Genomic DNA, 6,375 nt, shown 5'->3' with positions numbered 1-6,375 from the left:
AACAAGGCATTTCCGCCCACAGAACTGCCGCTCACTGGATGTTTTTTCTTTTTCGGACCATTCTCTGTAAACCCTAGAGATGGTTGTGCGTGAAAATCCCAGTAGATCAGCAGTTTCTGAAATACTCAGACCAGCCCTTCTGGCACCAACAATCATGCCACCTTCAAAGTCACTCAAATCACCTTTCTTCCCCATACTGATGCTCGGTTTGAACTGCAGGAGATTGTCTTGACCATGTCTACATGCCTAAATGCACTGAGTTGACGCCATGTGATTGGCTGCTTAGAAATTAAGTGTTAACGAGCAGTTGGACAGGTGTACCTAATAAAGTGGCCAGTGAGTGTAATAAGAAAGTAGAATGCTTATTTACATATAGGGCTGAATGGACAGTCAGCTCTTCTTAGATGTATTTTTTTTTTAAGTAGGTTTGAAATGTTTGGTATGAAAGGAAAGCTTTTTGTTTCTTATTTCCATCAGACAGGAATACTAAACCAATGAACTGCAACTGGAATCTTTAGTTTTATTTCATCACAAAATAAATCATGTCTCATTACTCAGAATCTATATTCTGATCTCAACTTGTTAATGAGCCATTCAAACTACCATATTTTTTTAATAATTAAAAGACTTTTTTGACCATCTATGAACCCTCTTTGATTTGTTACACCCGATCACCCTCTTCTCAAAGCTCAGCTGTGCTCCACTGATGATGCTTTTCTATTCCCAGCAAATCTATCGCTCTAGTGGTGCTGGTACCAGTAGTGCCACCCTTCACCGCCACTCCACCTTTCATTTCCACCTCCATTTCTCTTACTCCTTCTCAAGGTTGACTGGGAATTCGTTAATAGAAGGAACCACAGCCTCTTTGTTTCGGAGCAATGGCAGCAAACAAAGCACTTTAACTCAAAAACCATCAGCAGCCACATTGATATTGATTTTTGTGGCAAGACACACTTATCTATATATTGGGCTCCATTAGTGCTAACAGATAGGTTAGAGCACCAATCCAAACAGAAGCAGATCAGCCAGCACGTTTATATGGAATCGGGTCCAGAGTCAATTTATCTTGTATTACTGTTCAATTGGGGCAACAGGGGGCAATAGAGTCGCTGACACTGAAATCGGGGTTCTCAGGAGGCCTCAGCTCTAAATGTATTACTGTGTAAGTATAATTAAAAGGAGTGTGAGATTCGTCTTTTTAAACATGCATTGCTTCTTGATGTTTTACAGAGTTTTGATCACTTCAAGTTATTTTCTACAGAATTTTAGAAGTCGTTAAGAACTAAACAGAAAAACTGAAAAGCTGACAGTTTAGGTAAGAAGTTTATATCCAGTTTATATGGTTTTCTTTCATTAATGTGGGGCTTTCAGAAACCAATTTAAACAAGAAAAAAATTAAATGGTGCAAAGTTTAGATTCATCCCTGAGTTTTTCTAGCCCACACAGACTGAAAAATATGGACGAAATGGACTAAGATGTAAGTTAGAGGAGTATGATGAAATATAAATTGAGAATGATCTCAATAACATTTTCACTGTTACGGAAACTGTTTTGTGTGACTTTTTAAAGACAGAACATTTGACTAAATATATGTTGAAATCTAAGTAATATTCATACCCTGCGTGTTTCTTGCCTTGTCTTAGAAAATGTAAGAAAAGCATTCTTGTACACCAAATAGTTTGTTGTATTTTCTATTTTAAATAACTTCTTTCAGTGTTTTGCAACTCTAAATCCAAATCCAAATAAAATAAAATAATAATAAGGACCAATCTTCTTTTCAGTCGGTCTTCTTGATCTAGTTTTAAATATTTCTGCCAGATGGGTGTAGTTTTGACTTGTCGTTCATGTTTCCAGCATGGAACAGAGGAAAGCTGATGAGGGCTAAAGGAGGAATTAGCTCCCCACTCAAAGGCTTTGCTCTGATCCTTCAGGTCACTATTTGGTCCTCCCAGCTGCCAAACAGAGCAGAGTAACACTGATTTGTGGGGATTTGTGTAGATGGGGGATGGGGGGGAGGGGGGGGGGGGGGCATCTTTTAGACTAAGACACGTGATTCACAAAGCAACAGAACATACAGAGAGCCCAAACTAGTGAAGCCCCATAAGTAGTTTCATCTCCCAGGAGACAAGGGATAAAATCTGCATCTTTAAGCATCAGTCTATCTAAAATCTGAAGACAAAATTTTCAAAGTCAAATATATTACTGATGGGTATTCACAGACCTGGATGCTGACCAAATATTTTCGTTATCCATCGTCAACAGATATCCCTAAAAAAGTAGAGAGTAGGATGCAACTTGTAGTATATTGTAGTATACTGCAGCACAAAAATATCCTCACAATAGGAGCTTTAGGTTTGGTTATAGAAATATGGAAAGCTAAATAGTTCAACCACTAGATGGCGACAGCATATAGAAACAACCTATTTGTAATGGTCAACCTACAAACAAAAACAGAAAAAAAGATAATGAAGTTGCATGATTCAAACAATTATGTCTACTTAGTAAGTTGTAGGTAAATCTATATCAGTATTATAAAAAAATATACGCTATATAAATTTGTATTTGAGACAATAAGTGCATCTGTTGAACTAACAAAGTCAGTCCAGCCTGTTCATTGTGTATTTTTTTTTATCTTGGACAGAAAAGATAATGCACCATACAGAAGGCCTAGAGAAGCATTATAAATATGCAATCCTTTTAACCCCTTTGCAGTTAGTAATAAAAATCATCCAAAATCAAAAAAAGCAAAACATAAAAAGCATAATATAATTTAGATGAGAACTAAATCCTAATCGCCAAACACTAGATCACCAGAATATTATCAGTCAGACTGACAGGCTAAGTCTAAGCTGTTCATGTAATTAAAATCCTTTGTTTATCAGTGATAATCCAGTATCTAGTAATAATCCTCTGTGCAGACCCAACTGAGTGGGATGCAGATGTATACCAACATGTCTCCCTCATTGTTCCTTCTTAGAGCATGTATCAGGATGTATCATTATACAGCAATATTGCCCCTCTTTCTACAGAGATATTTGAGTTTAAAACAGAAATCTGGATAAAGGTATGTACTGTATTTGCATCAAAATTATGAGTTGATTATTAAATGAAGACTTTTAAATGTCCTGTTTCAATGTGAAACACAAGAATTGGTCACATTTGAAGCTTTGAAGCCCAGTGCAGATATTAATATTTCACATAATATTTGCAGCCTGTTTGATATGAAGCAGCAGGTGCATAGTGAAGTAGTGCTGCACTGGTGGGAAGAATGCCGGAATCTATTCCCAGTTGCACAAAAAATATAATTTGTGTTTTTACTCTAAATGAGATGTTAGATTAAATAGTATTTAATTATCTAAACATTGCAGCTATAATTATCAAACATTTAGGTATGCAGCTAATTAGAGACACTAGGCACCTGTGACATGTGGAGTGTTGGCCTAGTGGTTAGAGCAGTGTGCTGGTGCTCTGAGAAGGTTGCAGGTACCCGATTCGATCACCACAGCTTCCAATCTGGGTTCCTGAGCATGACCTTTAACCCCACACTGCTCCCCAGGTGCCACAGAATGGCAGCCAAAAGCTCCCCAAGAGGATAAATGCAGAGAGTTGATTTCCCCATTGTGAGACAATAAAGGAATTTACACAGGCATCTACAGAACAAAAGGCTGGATTTAGACTTTAATTAGCTTCACTCATCCATAAGAGAATAAAATGTGTTTTTTCTGCCTCCTAACAAACATGCCCAGTCCTACAGCATCCACATGTACAGCTAACCACATATATCATACATTTGTCACCACAAACCTCTCGATGACCTTCAAATGATCCTCACCCACATGTGCTTTTCTACATTAAACGAGTAACACAGTTCATGTACAGGAAACCAGTTCAACTTTGCCATGCACAGCCGCAATCTGACGCAGATATAGATCTGGGTCAGTTGCCATAATCATGACCGCGGTCCACAACATTACAGGCATGTACAAGGAGGGTTCGTGTTTTCTTGTGACAACATAGTAAATCTTATCCTTTCTAATCTCATTGTTTCTGTAAAGATCATTGATGTATTTATCGGGGCAATCTTGTCTGCAAGGAAGTGAAATAGCTCTGCTTTGTTGTCGCTGCCTCACAAGAAGTCCCTCTACTGTAGATCCTTTCATTATCACTGTCCATCTCACTCCACACTTTGACCCAGTGAGACTTGAACCCTGGTGGATATCATATGAAATATGATGGAACTAAGGGGAGTACTCAACCAAGTATAATTTTTGAAAGCATTGGATCACACCTCTGGTTTCACATCATGTGTTTGAAACCTGGTCCCTAAGATGGCCCCAAAATATATCGTCACACCAAATACAAAAATGCTCGCTGGCCAGAATAAATGGAATTGATTTTTACTTCAGTCCACAACATGCTTAATTAAGAATCTGGGAAATATATATATATATATATATATATATATATATATATATATACATACACTCACCGGCCACTTTATTAGGTACAACTGTCCAACTGCTCGTTAACACTTAATTTCAAAGCAGCCAATCACATGGCGGCAACTCAGTGCATTTAGGCATGTAGACATGGTCAAGACAATCTCCTGCAGTTCAAACCGAGCATCAGTATGGGGAAGAAAGGTGATTTGAGTGACTTTGAATGTGGCATGATTGTTGGAGCCAGAAGGGCTGGTCGGAGTATTTCAGAAACTGCTGATCTACTGGGATTTTCACGCACAACCATCTCTAGGGTTTACAGAGAATGGTCTGAAAAAGAAAAAACATCCAGTGAGCGGCAGTTCTGTGGGCAGAAATGCCTTGTTGATGCCAGAGGTCAGAGGAGAATGGCCAGACTGGTTCCAGCTGATAGAAGGGCAACAGTGACTCAAATAACCACCCGTTACAACCAAGGTGGGCAGAAGAGCATCTCTGAACACACAGTACGTCGAACTTTGAGGCAGATGGGCTACAGCAGCAGAAGACCACACCGGGTGCCACTCCTTTCAGCTAAGAACAGGAAACTGAGGCTACAATTTGCACAAGCTCATCGAAATTGGACAATAGAAGATTGGAAAAACGTTGCCTGGTCTGATGAGTCTCGATTTCTACTGCGACATTCGGATGGTAGGGTCAGAATTTGGCGTCTACGACATGAAAGCATGGATCCATCCTGCCTTGTATCAACGGTTCAGGCTGGTGGTGGTGGTGTCATGGTGTGGGGAATATTTTCTTGGCACTCTTTGGGCCCCTTGGTACCAATTGAGCATCGTTGCAACGCCACAGCCTCCCTGAGTATTGTTGCTGACCATGTCCATCCCTTTATGACCACAATGTACCCAACTTCTGATGGCTACTTTCAGCAGGATAATACGCCATGTCATAAAGCTGGAATCATCTCAGACTGGTTTCTTGAACATGACAATGAGTTCACTGTACTCAAATGGCCTCCACAGTCACCAGATCTCAATCCAATAGAGCATCTTTGGGATGTGGTGGAACGGGAGATTTGCATCATGGATGTGCAGCCGACAAATCTGCGGCAACTGTGTGATGCCATCATGTCAGTATGGACCAAACTCCCTGAGGAATGCTTCCAGCACCTTGTTGAATCTATGCCACCAAGAATTGAGGCAGTTCTGAAGGCAAAAGGGGGTCCAACCCGTTACTAGCATGGGGTACCTAATAAAGTGGCCGGTGAGTGTATATATATATATATATATATATATATATATATATATATATATATATATATATATATATATATATATATATATATATACATACACTCACCGGCCACTTTATTAGGTACAACTGTCCAACTGCTCGTTAACACTTAATTTCAAAGCAGCCAATCACATGGCGGCAACTCAGTGCATTTAGGCATGTAGACATGGTCAAGACAATCTCCTGCAGTTCAAACCGAGCATCAGTATGGGGAAGAAAGGTGATTTGAGTGACTTTGAATGTGGCATGATTGTTGGAGCCAGAAGGGCTGGTCGGAGTATTTCAGAAACTGCTGATCTACTGGGATTTTCACGCACAACCATCTCTAGGGTTTACAGAGAATGGTCTGAAAAATAAAAAACATCCAGTGAGCGGCAGTTCTGTGGGCAGAAATGCCTTGTTGATGCCAGAGGTCAGAGGAGAATGGCCAGACTGGTTCCAGCTGATAGAAGGGCAACAGTGACTCAAATAACCACCCGTTACAACCAAGGTGGGCAGAAGAGCATCTCTGAACGCACAGTACGTCGAACTTTGAGGCAGATGGGCTACAGCAGCAGAAGACCACACCGGGTGCCACTCCTTTCAGCTAAGAACAGGAAACTGAGGCTACAATTTGCACAAGCTCATCGAAATTGGACAATAGAAGATT

This window comes from Cyprinodon tularosa, unplaced genomic scaffold (genome assembly GCF_016077235.1).
Source record: "Cyprinodon tularosa strain WSP-4 unplaced genomic scaffold, ASM1607723v1 ctg72, whole genome shotgun sequence".
NCBI classification, from domain to species: domain Eukaryota; kingdom Metazoa; phylum Chordata; class Actinopteri; order Cyprinodontiformes; family Cyprinodontidae; genus Cyprinodon; species Cyprinodon tularosa.
This window is presented reverse-complemented; position numbering follows the sequence as displayed.